The sequence below is a fragment of the Andrena cerasifolii genome, chromosome 6 (assembly GCF_050908995.1).
Source record: "Andrena cerasifolii isolate SP2316 chromosome 6, iyAndCera1_principal, whole genome shotgun sequence".
Taxonomy (NCBI): Eukaryota; Metazoa; Arthropoda; class Insecta; order Hymenoptera; family Andrenidae; genus Andrena; species Andrena cerasifolii.
This window is the reverse complement of record NC_135123.1, coordinates 516835-533061: the sequence shown is the minus strand read 5'-3', so window position 1 is coordinate 533061 and position 16227 is coordinate 516835. Positions and strand designations below refer to the sequence as shown.

The 16227-nt window shown below is 44.2% G+C and overlaps 2 long non-coding RNA genes across 4 annotated transcripts in view; one reads left to right on the top strand and one right to left on the bottom strand.

Annotated features, from left to right (window-relative positions):
- LOC143370505 (uncharacterized) overlaps positions 1 to 16227 on the top strand; it is a 24954-nt gene extending 8727 nt beyond the window's left edge. The window contains exons 1-3 of one of the 3 annotated variants that reach the window (XR_013085638.1): positions 15593 to 15714; positions 15882 to 15930; positions 16003 to 16227. This is a non-coding gene — a long non-coding RNA (uncharacterized LOC143370505). Of the gene's footprint in view, positions 1 to 15592; positions 15715 to 15881; positions 15935 to 16002 lie in introns of those variants that run through there. The other 2 variants (XR_013085639.1, XR_013085636.1) reach the window with 2 other exon arrangements.
- Positions 14962 to 15598, bottom strand: LOC143370512 (uncharacterized). Its single transcript, XR_013085648.1, has 3 exons — positions 15475 to 15598; positions 15259 to 15307; positions 14962 to 15186 (listed from the first exon to the last, which is right to left on the bottom strand). It is a non-coding gene; the product is annotated as an uncharacterized LOC143370512 (long non-coding RNA).

The window sequence follows — 16227 nt, the reverse complement described above, 5'->3', positions numbered from 1 at the left end:
TTCAATATTATATTTATTTTTAAAGTAACAGGAATAAAAAAGTAATTCGCGGTAGATATTGGAAGACTTTAAATTTTTTTTATTTATTGTCACATTTTTGCAAAACTATTTTCATCCTCTGGCATGGACACACAACATTTCTGCACTCAGCATAATAAATTCAGGGAAATACAATAAACAAAAATATCATTTTTGATGAATTTATAAAAAAGATAAAAATGTAATTTTTATGCAGCATAAAGAAAGAGTCAAGCACTATTTCTTGCATATAAAAACTCAAATTTCATAAAAAGTGCAAATACAATATGTGTGCACTATGCCATCGATATGATTATTAGAGCCTATTGGAATACGTTATTGCTACTAACTCACTTTTGAAAAAAATGTGGGTTAGTCCGTTGTTGCTCTCACTGCCTCAATTATATGGCAAAATACCAGAGATGGGCATTACTTAAATAACCCGAGCCAATTTTTATTTGAAGTGCTATGATTGAATTAATTTAATCATGGCCGACGGATGAAAGGCCTTGGAATCAAAAAATTATTCACTAAATATATGATTTTTGACTACATATTTATTTTTTTTTTACAAAATACATTCTTACGATTTGAAATAAAAAAAATTATTAATTTTTCTCCTCTTCCTCCTCTTCCTCCTCTTCCTCCTCTTCCTCCTCTTCCTCGTTTCCCGCCTCTTCCTCCACTTCCTCTTCGTCCTCTTCCTCCTCTTCCCCCTCCATATTTCAGCTTTCTCAGTTGCTTTTTGAGTTCGCTGTTCTGTAATATGAAAGATAAACATAAATCTAAAAACTTTTATGAGAATGTAAGAAATGTTTGCGCGAGATCGTCTACGTATCTACATACCTGCTTTTGACATTGTGTTGTCACCTCCAACCACCTGGACATCGACGGAGTCGGCTCTCTTCGCGGACTCCGTCGCGAGGACGGAGTCGGCTCTCTCCGCGGCGGAGTCCGGTTACTCGTTCGACTCCGTCTTCGCGACGAAGTCCTGCTACTTGTTCGACTCCGTCTTCGCGACGGAGTCACTTCTTTCTCTTCAGTCTTTTTTTCGTTTCCTTTATCAGACATCTTAGAAAGAGTCGAAGAAACAGTGAAACTATTGAACGTAATTAAAATGGATTTGAAAGTGTACTAGAAGAGCCAGAATTAGCCATAATGTAATCTAATTACAAATTACAAATTACGATTAAAATGTAATTGTGTAATTGATTACACATTACTTTCTGAAATTGTTAATTTAGGTAGTTGACCACAATTTTGTCAACTATCTAAATTAACGATTGCAGAAAATAGTGTGTAATCAATTACAAAATTACATTTTAAATTTATAATTTATAATTATATTACATTTTGCCCAACTCTGAGAAGGCTGTGTTTGTTCTGGATTAATATTCGGTAATATATTTAGATATGAAGTTTACAATGAAAAAATACTTTGAAATCAGTCTTATAAAAATTCTTGCACTTGTATCTCTTTGGTCTCATTTTTCTCTCGACGCACCCGCCCAGGCCTAGACACGCTTGCTTGTCCTGTCTAGAAAGGCAACTCGATGGGTGGTAGGATGCCTCTCTCGTAGTTCGGTAGCTGGCCGAACAGCGCTGTCTTAAGCACGAACAACATGCCCACTCGAGAATATATATATGCATCAAATAATTTACATCAACAACACGTTTATCAAGTTGGTACATTTGGGTACAATATAGGCTTCCTTTAGCCAAGATTTAGCGCAGGAGGAGAAACTTCAGATTTTTAAATGCTGGAATTCCCATGTTCGAAAGCGTTGAAATTCAAACTGTTGTGTATGACATCCTCGTTATATTGGCGACACTGTCTTTCGAGTTTTCTCTGCGTGCCAATAGGTGGCGTCGGGTCGTCTCTGGTCGTCGTCGCTTCGTGGTCGCGTCGTTTGGTACGTCGTTGTAACATCTCCCGGAATAAACTCTTTTCACCCAGTGATACGTACGTCCAGTATTTTCCATGTCAACCAGTATTTTGCATAGCATCTAGTCAGGATATAAAAGTAGTGTCAGAAGTGGGATACTGCCGATCTGCGCGGAGTGAAGGAGAGGAAAAGCGAGTGTCGTGTCGACATCGCCATTGACCACGCGCGTGGCCTGTCCGCGGCAAAGATGGAAGTGCCGCCAGAATTGTTACAGGCGTTCGCGGGATTGCTCGCAAATGCGATGCAGGCGTCTGCGACGAGTGTCGCCACCGCGGGAGGTGGCGAGGGAGCTAATGGCGCGGCGGCCGGCGCGCCACCGAAGCCACCGCCATTTTCCATGACGGCGTACCGCTTGACCGACGGAACGACAGTTGAGGACTACTTCAAGCGCTTCGACTGGGCTCTCCAGCTGAGTCGCGTTCCGCAGGACCAGTATGCGAACTATGCCCGTGTCTACATGGGTGTGGAGCTGAACAAGGCAGTCGAATTTTTGGTGAGTCCGCGTTTGCCGGAGGACCTTACATACGCTGAGCTGCGTAGTACGCTCATTGGTCACTTCGATAGGGCAAAAAATAAATACGCCGAGAGTATCAAGTTTCGACAGATCGCGCAACATAAAGGCGAAACCGTCGCCGAGTTCGCCCTAAGACTGAGACAGGGCGCCGCCTATTGCGAGTACGGCGAGTTCATAGACCGAATGCTGATAGAACAATTTCTGCACGGCCTCGAATCTCGTGAGACGTGCGACGAGATTATCGCGAAGAAGCCGGCAACCTTTACCGAGGCGTACGAAATCGCGCATACGCTCGAGGCGACGCGCAACACGACCAGCGAGGTGGGGACGCCAAAGGCCCCAATGACACGTGATGCGACGAACAGGTTGGGATTCGCACCACCGCGAACCAGGCGAGGTGCGAAAGGGCCCCCGCGGAACAGATCGGTGTCGCGCGGTCGGAATTCGCAACAGAACGGGCGCGGTGCATCGCGGAAAACCGAACGGGGCGTCGGGAACGAGCACCCGCCGTGTGACAGATGTGGAGGTCCACATTCACGGGACTACTGTAGGTTTCGTGAGGCGAAGTGCAATAGCTGCGGGAAGCAAGGACATATCGCAAGAGTCTGTAGAGCGAAAAGACCGGCGCAGACGGCAGACCAGATTACAGAAACCGAGTTACCGGCGGACCAGATTGACGTCCTACAACGTCTGAACGAGGTGCATGACATTCGCGTCGTGACGTCCACGGCCAAGCGAATGATTAACGTTCAGATCGACGGGTGCGGCTTGCAGATGGAGCTCGATATTGGTGCTCCTTGCGGAATTATCAGCGAAAAGATTCTGAGAACGATTAAACGGAATTTTGTTTTGCAGGCAACCGATAGACAGTTTGCTAGCTACACGGGCCATCGCGTCCGCTGCATTGGCCGCATCCCGGTCAATGCAACGGTCGGTACTACAACTCGAAGACTAAACCTTTATGTTGTTGATGGGGATCTGGAAACACTTTTTGGCCGAGAGTGGATCGCGCAATTCGTGGGCGAGATAAACTTCGTCAACTTGTTCTCTGACTCGGAGCGGGTGCACAGGATGGCGACGGTGGCGCCGTCTTTGGCGTCGGAGCAGGAGAACCAACTCAAGCAACTCTTAACCCACTATGATGATGTCTTCAGTGAGACGCCAGGGAAGCTGGTGGCCCCCCCCCCCCCCCGCGAGGGTACATTGGAAACCGGGAGCAGCGCCGGTTCTTTGCCGAGCGCGAGAGATACCGTTATCATTACAGACAGCATACGCAAGGGAAATCGATGCCAAAATCGCGTCGGGTTTCTACAAAAGAGTCGAGCACTCGGAATGGGGTTCAACAACACATGTCGTGGTCAAGAAAAATGGGAAGTTGCGTATCACGGGCAACTACAAGCCCACATTGAATCCGCGCATCGTGATCGATGAGCATCCGATCCCAAGGGCGGAGCACCTGTTCAACCGAATGAAAGGGGCCAAGCTGTTCTGTCATTTGGACGTGACCGACGCATACACGCACCTACCGGTCGACGAGGAGTTTGGTCAGGCTTTGACCCTCAATACTCCAACGCACGGGTTAATTCGCCCAACCCGAGCGGTTTACGGGGCGGCGAATATCCCCGCTATTTGGCAACGGAGAATGGAAACGGTCCTGCAGGATCTTCCCAACGTCCTAAACTTCTTCGACGACATCCTTGTCTTCGCCGACAGTTTCGATAGCTTGATCGTGGCTCTTGGGGCTACTCTGGAAAGAGTTAAATCGCAGGGATTGAAGCTGAATCGAGCAAAATGCGTGTTTGCCATACCATCCGCGGAGTTCCTGGGGCATAGAATACATGCTGAGGGTATCCATAAATCAGACAAACAAGTGGAAGCTGTGCGCAATGCACCAAAACCGGCCACACCTGAAGACTTACAGTTGTTCCTGGGTAAGGCAACATACTACAGCTCCTTCATTCCAGATCTGTCCACCAGGAATCGACCGCTCCGAGACATGCTTCTGGCAGAGCCGTTCGCATGGTCGTCGGCTGCTGAGCAGGCGTACGAGGACATCAAGAGGGCCTTAACTTCCCCAGGGGTCCTCATGCCGTATGATCCTGCGCTTCCCCTGTTGTTGGCGACGGATGCCAGCAAGACGGGCTTGGGTGCGGTCTTGTCCCACCGACTGAGCGACGGACGAGAGCGCCCAATCGCTTATGCAAGTCGGACAATGAGTGCAACCGAGCAGCGTTATCCGCAGATAGATAAGGAGGCACTGGCTATAGTCTGGGCGGCCCAGAAATTTTTTCACTACCTCTATGCACGCCACTTCACGCTAATTACGGACCACAAGCCGCTGACACAAATCTTGCACCCGGAGAAGTCACTGCCAGTGCTGTGCATTAGTCGTATGGCTAATTATGCCGACTATTTATCACATTTCGACTACGAGGTAATATTCAAACCTACGAAAGCCAACGCAAACGTCGATTACTGCTCTCGTGCACCGCTGCCTACGACAGTAGGCACCATAAATCAATTGTCCTCGGGAAGGGAGGAAGAAATAATGTAGCTGGACGAATTCGACCAATTCGTGCTGGGTCAGGTGAAGCAGCTTCCTGTAAGCGCGGACAACATCGCTCGAGAAACAAGAAGGGATCCGGATCTAGGTAGGATAGTCCAGCTGTTGGAAGCCGGCCGGGACATTGCGCGGCACGGTTATAGGGCACCCGAGGTCAAGTATACCCTGGCTGCCCGCTGCTTGTTGTTTGAGCACCGAGTTGTCGTGCCGCCGTCTCTGCAGCGGCCAATCCTCGATGACTTGCATGCGGCTCACATAGGAATGGTGAAGATGAAGGGATTGGCCAGATCGTTTGTCTTTTGGCCACGGATCGATGCGGATATTGAGCGCGTAGCCAAATCATGCACTGAGTGCGCAAGGCACGCGCATGCTCCACCGCAGTTTCGAGAGCATCACTGGGAGTATCCCAAGGCTCCTTGGGAAAGGATACACATCGACTACGCGGGTCCTGTCGCGGACGCGATGCTGTTGATAATTGTCGACGCGTATAGTAAATGGCTGGAAGTCAAGACGACTAACTCGACAACGTCGGCCTCAACAATTGCAATGCTGGACGAGCTGTTTGCAGCCTACGGCGCTCCGGTTACCGTCGTCTCCGATAATGGGACGCAATTTACTTCCGAAGAATTTAAGAGTTTCCTACAAGCCAGTGGGGTCAAATATCATAAGCGTACGGCGCCCTACCACCCATCAACGAATGGCCAGGCTGAGAGGTACGTGCAGACGGTCAAGGACGCTCTTCAGGCGATGTCAACCACACCGGGCTCGCTGCAGCGGAACCTGAACGAGTTCCTGCGCCAATATCGCAAGGCCCCGCATTCGACTACCGGGCAGCCCCCTGCGCGATCCTTCCTGGGGCGGGATATACGCTCTCGCCTTGATGTAGTGAGACCGGACGACATGTACACGAGAATCACGGAGAGGCAGCGTGCCGGGTTCGATGCCACGTTCCGCACATTCCAACCTGGCCAGTCAATCTATTGTCTTTCAGGTAACTCGCGGATGGACAGGTGGATCCCGGGGACAATTGTCGCTCGCCTGGGAGACCTTCATTACGAGATCGACTACTTGGGCAAACGTTTTAAAAGGCACGTCGATCAAATCCGGAGACACCAGCCGGGCCAAGCAGCAAACCAATCAACTGCCGGCGTCCAGGCGCAGGACAGAGATGACACGGTTGTGGGGTCGCCACGTAGAATACGCTTCTATGGGGATTCGGCGAGACCGGTTGCAGATCCGTCACCGGCCGTGGCAGCGACACCGGGGGCGCAACCTGTGACTTCAGCAACGCCGGCTGCCCCGGTGAATCCGGCCCGTGGCCCACCAGAGCGTCAAATTCAGACGACTCCCCATGTTCCACGGAGATCGACGCGTGTCCGACGCCCTATCTTGAGATTCGCACCGGGTATATAACCCTGATTTGCGAACGTAATTAAATAATCAACTCACTATTACCATTCTTGTAGATATTAAGCTATTTTTGTATGCGAGCCATTCCTAAACGGGAGAGGAAATGTTGTGTATGACATCCTCGTTATATTGGCGACACTGTCTTTCGAGTTTTCTCTGCGTGCCAATAGGTGGCGTCGGGTCGTCTCTGGTCGTCGTCGCTTCGTGGTCGCGTCGTTTGGTACGTCGTTGTAACCTCTCTCGGAATAAACTCTTTTCACCCAGTGATACGTGCGTCCAGTATTTTCCATGTCAACCAGTATTTTGCATAGCATCTAGTCAGGATATAAAACAAACATTTCCAAAATTTGTAATTATGAGGTTATCAAGTTTCAAAGTATCTGTATTTTCAAATGTCCAACATTTATGATTTTCAAATTTCCGATTTTTCCACTTCTGATGTTTAGAAACTCTTTAATTCTCATTACTTGTCTTCAGTTTCAACTAAAGGAAGCCTATATTGCACCCGAATGTATATACTTTTTCTAGACATTTCGCGGGTAAATTGTAATATAACTTTCTTATTTTACGTGAGAATGAATACACGAATCTCTGAGCGTGAAGCTGCGTATCGACATTGCGAGGCTGCCGCGCGAGGCACGCTTCGCGGAGTGGAGAGTCTCGAGACTATCTCGATCATGATCACTTTGCGAGGGAGGCGCGTGCGACAGTCTCGCGCTACCTCCAGCATGATATTTGCGTCGCCCGAGCCATGCGATTTTTGATCATGGGGCTGCAAGGCACCTTTGAGCACGTCGAAAAATCGACTGCTGATGCCTCGTAAAATAAACGTGGTCGAGGTAGTCTCTAGACTGTCCACTCCGCGAGGTGTGTCATGCGAGGCAGCCTCGCAATGGCGATACGCAGCTTGAGAAACACGCGGACACTCAAACAATCACAGTTCACACGATAGATTTTACACAAAAAATTACAACAATACTATGACGGTAATGAAACTTCACCCGGACTTTGTCTAAATACAGTCTTGGGTTGGAAGTAAAATGTAGAAGTGTGTCAGTTAGTATGAAAATGGCGTCAGTCGAAAAAGAAAAAAATTGAACTTCACGTTTATTATGTATCATGTTGATATAATACGTAAAAAATAAGTAAAATGTAAATGAAAACTTTGAATTTAGACCACTTTCATAATAACAGGCACGTATAGTGAAAAGGGCAGGCGTAGGAAGCGTGAAGGTACTTACAATCTTTACTGGTCGACAGTTACGCGTGCTTCTGACGATCGAGGCTTTGTTGGCCTCGAGGGCCAGCGTTGCCAGAAAACAATTGCCTGCGCGATTCACGCACACATTACCACCACTCCTGTAGGTGATCCTACTACACAACTTGCGATTCTTTCCTGAAACCGCTGGGCTGGACCCAAACTGTCCTCACTCACTCAATATTTTGTATTTCACTTGCACCAAGGACCGAGCGACACATCTCGGCCCGCGTAAAAGTTCAAGTGCGCAAAGGTGATACGTCAAAAGTATGTGCACCGGATAATCCAAAATTCTTTCTTGGGTACATTTCTGCAATCCAAAAGTATTCCCGGAAGTACATACTCTATGTAAATGCATCAGCATACACCAATCCTAATGGGAAAGAGAGGAATAGAACGCATATACCCGTCCTTTTCACACTATCTTTTGTTCTGCTTCTCAGCATCTGTAACTAATGCAGCGACAATGCTAGCTGATCAGTTTTCTGCCGCTTGCACTACGGTGAAGACGCAGAAAGCAATCGGGGTTTTATTTACTGCGCAGATATTGATACATATGGAATATTCATAATTTGTGAATTGTTCCATTCCTGCGTGGTGGGAATCGTAGTGTTGATAAGTGTGTGTGATCATTCCATAGCCATGGAATCAAAGAAGGGAGCCGCAGATGCAAGAAATAAACGCTATTTGGAGGATGGTACAAAAAGGAAGCAGCCCAAGTTATTTGCAAAGCGTTTGTCGAAAAATAGAAAGTATCGAGAAAGGTAAGTTACGTGTTATGATACAGATTATTATGAAGTTACAGTTTGTGATGTAGTAGTAGCAGCACGCTATTTTGCTGTATATAATACAGTATTATTCATATTCTTCAAATACGTATACTATCTTTGGCACTTTACGTACACATATTCTATGCTACGCGCACCGAAACACATGCCATTATTTTACCCCGCTTGCACCACTCGTTCCCATTCGTACGTTCATCATTGTATAATTAATTAATAATTCGATTTATACCGTGTTTGGATTCATTTTTATGTGAAAACTGTGAGCAGTACGTTCCTGAAACTTTCGAGTCGATGAGACGGAATGTAGAAATTTTAAATTTCGTTATATATGTTATACAAACTATATGCGTTTTGTTATTATAAAACGTTCAAACTACATATACGCGTTTCGTTAGATATGCTTCCTTTATAATTTATTGAAAAAAAGTTAGCACTTACCTTCAAACAGCTGTAAAATCTACATTTTTCAAAATTTTCAAAAGTCCTTCGAGATATGTTTATACATTTTTAAAGACTACAACATATTCAAATTTGAGCCACATCCGAAATGTTACTCCAAAAAGTTTCCGATTTCGCGTGGAATGACCCAGGATTGAAATGCGAAAAGTATACTTTTCACACGCGGTCAAGTGCACGCGTGCCTGCATACACACACAGCCGTGTATCGCAGCGTAGACATGCTGCTTGTGACTGCCTTTGCTTGCGAGTAGCGGAGACGGTTGTGCAGATGTGTGCGTGTAAAAAGAAAACGGGCCAAAAGTGCATGTCCTTCGGTTGCGTAGCGAGGGAATCACGTTGTCTAAGAGGAACATTTGTATCACGCTACGTCCCTCTTCGTATCACGAAGATATATTAGAATGATATTCACACTTCACAGTAATGCAATAACAATATTTTCATGAATATAGCATCGTAACATTTGTGATTTTTCTCTAATGATAAATGGCACCAAACACGGTATAATTTGAATAACACATATTTAGTGGTAATATGTTTCGGCCGCAGAGAAGTATAGCGAATGAAAAAGTTGGAGACAATCGGCAGTCCGTTTTTCCACTCCTACGTTCGAGGCTATCGACAAACTTTTAAAAATATAAGAACCACAGTAACATCTCGATTAGGGTTCAAAATTGTGACTATATATGATTGGTGTTAATTTATATCACCCCTAGTTGGAGTGTTCCCTCTTGGAACCAGTGAAACGTGTAATATGGCTCGAGGGCCGATCGTATAACCCGATCCGAAATTAAAAATCGGTGAGAGACAACACCGATACAAAAGAGGTTCACAATTAAAAGTATTTTATTTTTGGTTCTTTTTTATAAATTATTTACCAACATATTTGTGAGGATTTTCTGATTAAAATGACACCAAACACGATATGGTTTGGATAATTATATAAATATAAACGATTCGTATTCACGATAAGTAAAAGTTGTCCGATTTATGTTGTTTTTGGTATCATTTTAATTAGGAGATTCTGACAAACATGTTGGTAGAAGTTTCATGAAAATGAAACCAAAAATACAAATCTTAAATTTTGATTGCGTTAGAATTGTCTCACATGTACACGGGTATCGTTCCGAGGCTTTCGCTTACATCGAGATTTTACTGTATATCTTCTTTTACTATGCTTTGGTTTTCTTTTCTGCTGTATGTTTTTCTTATTTCTATGTATGTACCACGTGTTAGTGATTATTAACTCTTTACATGTAGACAACGATTGAAGAACACAGCGTGCCTCATGGTGATTCAGGATACCGTGGCGGAAGCAGGTATCTCGTACGGAACACATCCAAGCACATCTGCTGCGGATGAAAATTTTGAAGATTCTCCAATTATCGAAGGAATTGTAGAAGAAGTACATTTCGATACGGACGCAGAAGATGTTATAGAAGAAATAAATTTCAATCCGGACGAAGAGGAAATTGTAGAAGATGTGCATTTCGAGTTGAACGAAGAAAGAATTGTGCAAGAAATAGATTTCGACAGAGACAGCGATGAGATACAATCCGTAAGAGACATCAACGAAGAAACGACTCAAGATGTTGGAAGCGATGCCGATTACTGGGTGGTAGAAAATGCAAAACCAGAACAGCCGGAAAATCCAATTTCAGAAGGAATAGACTTCGTTGATTTTCCGTATATTTTCGAACAAATTAAAAATCTTGGAAAACATTCCACTATTGGCTGTGGCATCGAACATTTTTAAATAATTAGATGTCAACGGAATGGACTAGAAAATGTGTATTATGTAGAGTGCAAAATGTGCAAATACACAGAGCACATATCCTGTCTTCGGAAGAGTGATGCCACTATGGATATCAACCGCGCCGCTGTTTCCGCAATAATGATGACGGGCGGCGGATATAATCAACTGGAGGACATACTGACTACCGTGAACGTATCCTGTATGATGAAAAGGATCTACGAGAAATGTCAGAATGACCTAATCGATGCCCTCGAAGTGGCCGCACAACGCGAAATGCAAGATGCAGGAAAAGAGGAGAAAGAATTAGCCAAATCAAGAGGCGACGTACATGCAGAATCCAATCTACCGTTTATCCCAGTTGTCGCGGATGGCAGCTGGATGAAAAGGTCCTACCGCGGAGGAGATTACAATTCTCTCTCTGGCGTAGGAGCCATCGTGGGATACCACACGAAGAAAGTGCTGTACATCAGCGTGAAGAATAAATTCTGCATGACTTGCCAAATAGCAGGTACGAAGAAGGAAAAACCACGCGAGCATCGTTGCTTCAAGAACTGGGGCCGCAATCAGAGTTCAACTGGCATGTAGAGTGTTGCTATTGTCGAAGGCTTCAATTGCAGCATAGATATGCACGGTCTAATATACACTATATTAGTTGCTGATGGCGTTAGCAGTGTGTACAAAAAGATATTGGACAGTGATCCATATAAAAACTACCTGGTGCAGGTACGAAAAATAGAATGCACCAATCACCTGCTACGCAATTTCAGTAAAAAAATAAACGAAATCGCAACAAAGGCCGCGATAAAGACCTAAGGGCTGTCGTAAAGAATAATGCTCTCCGCTTGCGTACTGGTATAAAGAAAGCTGCAGAATACCGGTTGCAAGAAGAAATAACACTCGAGGAACGAGTAAGAAATTTGAAGGAAGACTTGAGGAATGTACCGAGTCACGTTTTCGGTGAACACAAGGAGTGTCAGAAGTTAGCATACTTCTGTAAGAAATAATCCGATCCAAACAGAGAGGACTACGTACCAAGGTTGAGAGAAGCTGGTATTTATCAGAGTATCGAAGAAGCGATGCAGCCACTTTTCCCTAAAGCTGACAGTTTGCTGCACGGTTTAAATAACAATGCTGTTGAAAGTTTTAATAATATCATTGCCAAATTCATCGGAGGCAAAAGGATAAACTTTGGACGAGGGGGCTCGTATCAGGGCAGAGTCTCCGCTGCAGTCGTCCAATATAATACAAAAGAGGCGTTTAGCAGATTGAGTACGGCAATGGATAAAGAGCCGTCAACTATGGTAAGAAAGCTGGAAGGACGTCGGAAGCGTGCAGCAGAAAGAGCAAGGGAATATAAAAACGAAGCGAAAGCATCCTCCTTCCGAAATAAAAAACAATCGTGTGACCAGGATTACGGCCCTAACGCAGAATAACCAGATATGGAAGAGACAGTATACTCTTCCGAATGTAAAAGGCACGCGGCTATACTCCATGACTGGCAAAGAATGCGATGCAAGATCGAAGAGGAAACTCGCAATCAGGCGAATAGTGAAAAGTGGATTAGTTATAGAAAAAAAATACTAACTGCATCCAATTTCGGCAAGGTATGCCGATTACGAAACACTACATCACGGGCAAATACTGTGAAGAGTATAATGTATCCGCAACTTCCAGATTTGTCTGCTCTCCAATACGGAAGGGAAAACGAGGCAAACGCCTTGAGACAAATGGAAGAAGAATTAGGAATCCATATTCAACCATGTGGCCTCTTCATCGATGACACTCTGCCACACTGAGGTGCAACTCCTGACGGCCTCGTGGACCATGATAAAATCGTCGAAGTAAAGTGTCCTGAATCGGCCAAGGATTAAACACCTGCTGAAGCAATAAAGCAACTTGGTAATATACGGCGTATTTTCAAGGGTAATGAAATGAATCAAAATCATCATTACTATTATCAAGTGCAAGGACAATTGCACATAACGAAAAGGCAACGGGCCTATTTTTGTTTATGGACGCCGAAAGGAATGAAGGTTACAACAGTAACGAGAGATGATCTATTCTGGGCAACAGAGATGGAAGACAAACTGAGCAAGTTCTATGAGGACTGCATGTTGCCAGAAATTATAGATAGCAGATACAATCGACAACAGCCGATTAGACAACCTCCGTACACACAAAAAGGAGGAGCAGCTACGAGTACACAAGAAAGTACATAAAACGATGGATGAAAACATCGCGATAGCACCGGCGAGTGCGTCCAGCGCATATGAAGAGCTGTGAAATAATCAATTGCAATGCAAAGTCACTAATGCACCGACGAGTGCATCTAGCGCATATGAAGAGCTGTCGAATAAGTAATGTTCCAAAATGTAAGGAAGAAAGTGTGCAGAAGATACATATGGAGAGTCAATAGGACCGTCTATGACGGGGGTGGTGGTGGGCCTTTTCACACTCTTCTAATAATAAATACCTATAGCTATTCTTTCATATCAAGTGGAAATGACATGTACAGGGTGTCCCACTAAGGAGTGGACAGCGCGATATCTCTTAAAGTATTGTCGATAAAAATATAAAAAAAATAGGGAATTGCATGGTTCGAGGGGGCCCATTTATTAGCGCGAACGAATTTTGTTTTCGATTATTATTTTAAAAGATACGATGGTCAAGTTCGGTTTTTCAAATGGAACTATTTTTTTTGAAGACCTGAGTTGATAGTGCGTTCCAAGACAAATTCAATAAGCTTTAATGTATACACTTTATTTCCACTGGTTTTTAAGATACTGCGCTTGCAAATTTACTGATTTTCACTGCAAGAAACCCCTCTGGAATGGCAAAAACCGGGGGCGGTCTTACTGGCGCCACGGGTGGCACTGCCTGTTGAAATGGATACTTACCTGCCAAAGGTCTACGCCAGAAATGGCAGGCCCAAAGGCTGGACAATTCTTTTCCGTCAGAAATGCTACTTAGGTAGGTACATCTGCGGTGTCGAGAAGCGCATCGTTACTTTTATTTCGCACTTGCTTCTACGCTCGGATGGCCGGTTCTTTTGGGAGGGATGCAAGTTGGATTGGTTCTGATACAATCTGCTCCCTATGGTTGAAATTTAGTCTAGCAACTTTCACTCCTCCTAACCTAACCAATCCAACTTACATCCCTCCCAAAAGAACCGGCCATCCGAGCGTAGATGCAAGTGCTAAATAAAAGTAACGGTGCGCTTCTCGATACCGCAGATGTACCTACCTAAGTAGTATTTCTGACGGAAAAGAATTGTCCAGCATTTGGGCCTGCGAACCCTGTCGTAGATCTTTAGCAGGTAGGTATCAGTTTCAACAGGCAATACCACCCGTGGCGCCAGTAAGACTGACCCCGGTCCTTGCTATTCCAGAGCGTTTTCTTCCAGTGAAAATCAGTAATTTTGCAAGCGCAATATCTTAAAAACCAGTGGAAATAAAGTGTATACATTAAAGCTTATTGAATTTGTCTTGGAACGCACTATCAACTCAGGTCTTCAAAAAAAATAGTTCCATTTGAAAAACCGAACTTGACCATCGTATCTTTTAAAATAATAATCGAAAACAAAATTCGTTCGCGCTAATAAATGGGCCCCCTCGAACCATGCAATTCCCTATTTTTTTATATTTTTATCGACAATACTTTAAGAGATATCGCGCTGTCCACTCCTTAGTGGGACACCCTGTATAAAAGCGTAAGTATGACATATACTTTTGTTATGCAAACAATTGAATTAATTGGAAATCATCCTGAATGTTTCTCTCATATATGAATTTGTTTTAGATATTTCCACCAACCAATATCAACATTGAAAATCATGCTATATGAAGCGAGGAAAGGAAGGCTGTCTTCTCCGCAAGCATAAAGATAAGTAAATAACATACATACATTTACATTTTTACTGCATTCAGGTTACAACTCGTTCTAACTTTATATCACAGGTTCTATCCCTGATAGCCATCTGCCTGCAGTCTGCCGGCAGATTGACAGCAGGGTCTGCCAGGAGAGTGCAGGATCTGCCGGCAGCTGCGGCGCAGCCTACGTCCGCATCCAGCTACGGTTCTGCCGGCAGGGTCTGCTTGTCAGGGTCTGCCGGCAGATCGACGGCAGATCGACGGCAGGTCCTGCCGGCAGATCGACGGCAGGTCCTGCTGCTCGCCTGACACATCCAACAGCGCCATCTGAAGGCCACAATTGCCAAAGAATTTCCTACGCGTGACGTCACATGGACTTATTTAAAAAAATATTTATTCTTTCTTTAATAATATACAGGATCAGTGATTACAATTGTTACAAAATAATATAAGCGCATATAAATCCAAAGAGGGACTTTCAACATTTACATTTACAAATCCACGTCCCGTAACCACTGGTACCTAGTAGGGGCGATATCAGGAAATTTCATTCAGTATTTTCGACTTCTTTTTTGTGTAGAATCACCATGTTCCGCGTTGTGTTAGCGCTGAAAACAAATACAATATTAGCATAAAATTAAACGTAACGTATGAATAAACAGAATACATGCGATACTTACTTCAGCTCCATCTCCACACAGTACACAGTCTAGGCGATCATGCATGCTCCTGCGAACATTAAAATTTATAAGAAAATATGTCTTAAATTATTATCTACTAACCAAGACTCTGAACATTCGCACTTCGCGCATAACCCTACTTTTCTGTCTTCTAGATAATGCGAATCTCGATGTCCGCGACGTAGATAATTAGAAATTATTCAATTCCATAATTACGTTTGCCTTCTGGATACGCCGAGATGATTTGTTTGAATATTGATGGATGAGATTACTTAGAATATTCTTTGAGCGTACGTCTTCAAGCACAACGGGCAACGGGTGCCACTTCCAGTTTTCGAGGTCTGAGGTGGCAGTCACTGGCGGTGGCAGTCAGTGCCGGTAAAATCGAAGAATATTCCAAGTAATTTCATCCATCAACATCGAGACAAATCATCTCGGCGTATCCAGAAGGCAAACGTAATTATGGAATTGAATAATTTCTAATTATCTACGTCGCGGACATCGAGATTCGCATTATCTAGAAGACAGAAAAGTAGGGTTATGCGCGAAGTGCGAATGTTCAGAGTCTTGTTTAGTAGATAATAATTTAAGACATATTTTCTTATAAATTTTAATGTTCGCAGGAGCATGCATGATCGCCTAGACTGTGTACTGTGTGGAGATGGAGCTGAAGTAAGTATCGCATGTATTCTGTTTATTCATACGTTACGTTTAATTTTATGCTAATATTGTATTTGTTTTCAGCGCTAACACAACGCGGAACATGATGATTCTACACAAAAAAGAAGTCGAAAATACTGAATGAAATTTCCTGATATCGCCCCTACTAGGTACCAGTGGTTACGGGACGTGGATTTGTAAATGTAAATGTTGAAAGTCCCTCTTTGGATTTATATGCGCTTATATTATTTTGTAACAATTGTAATCACTGATCCTGTATATTATTAAAGAAAGAATAAATATTTTTTT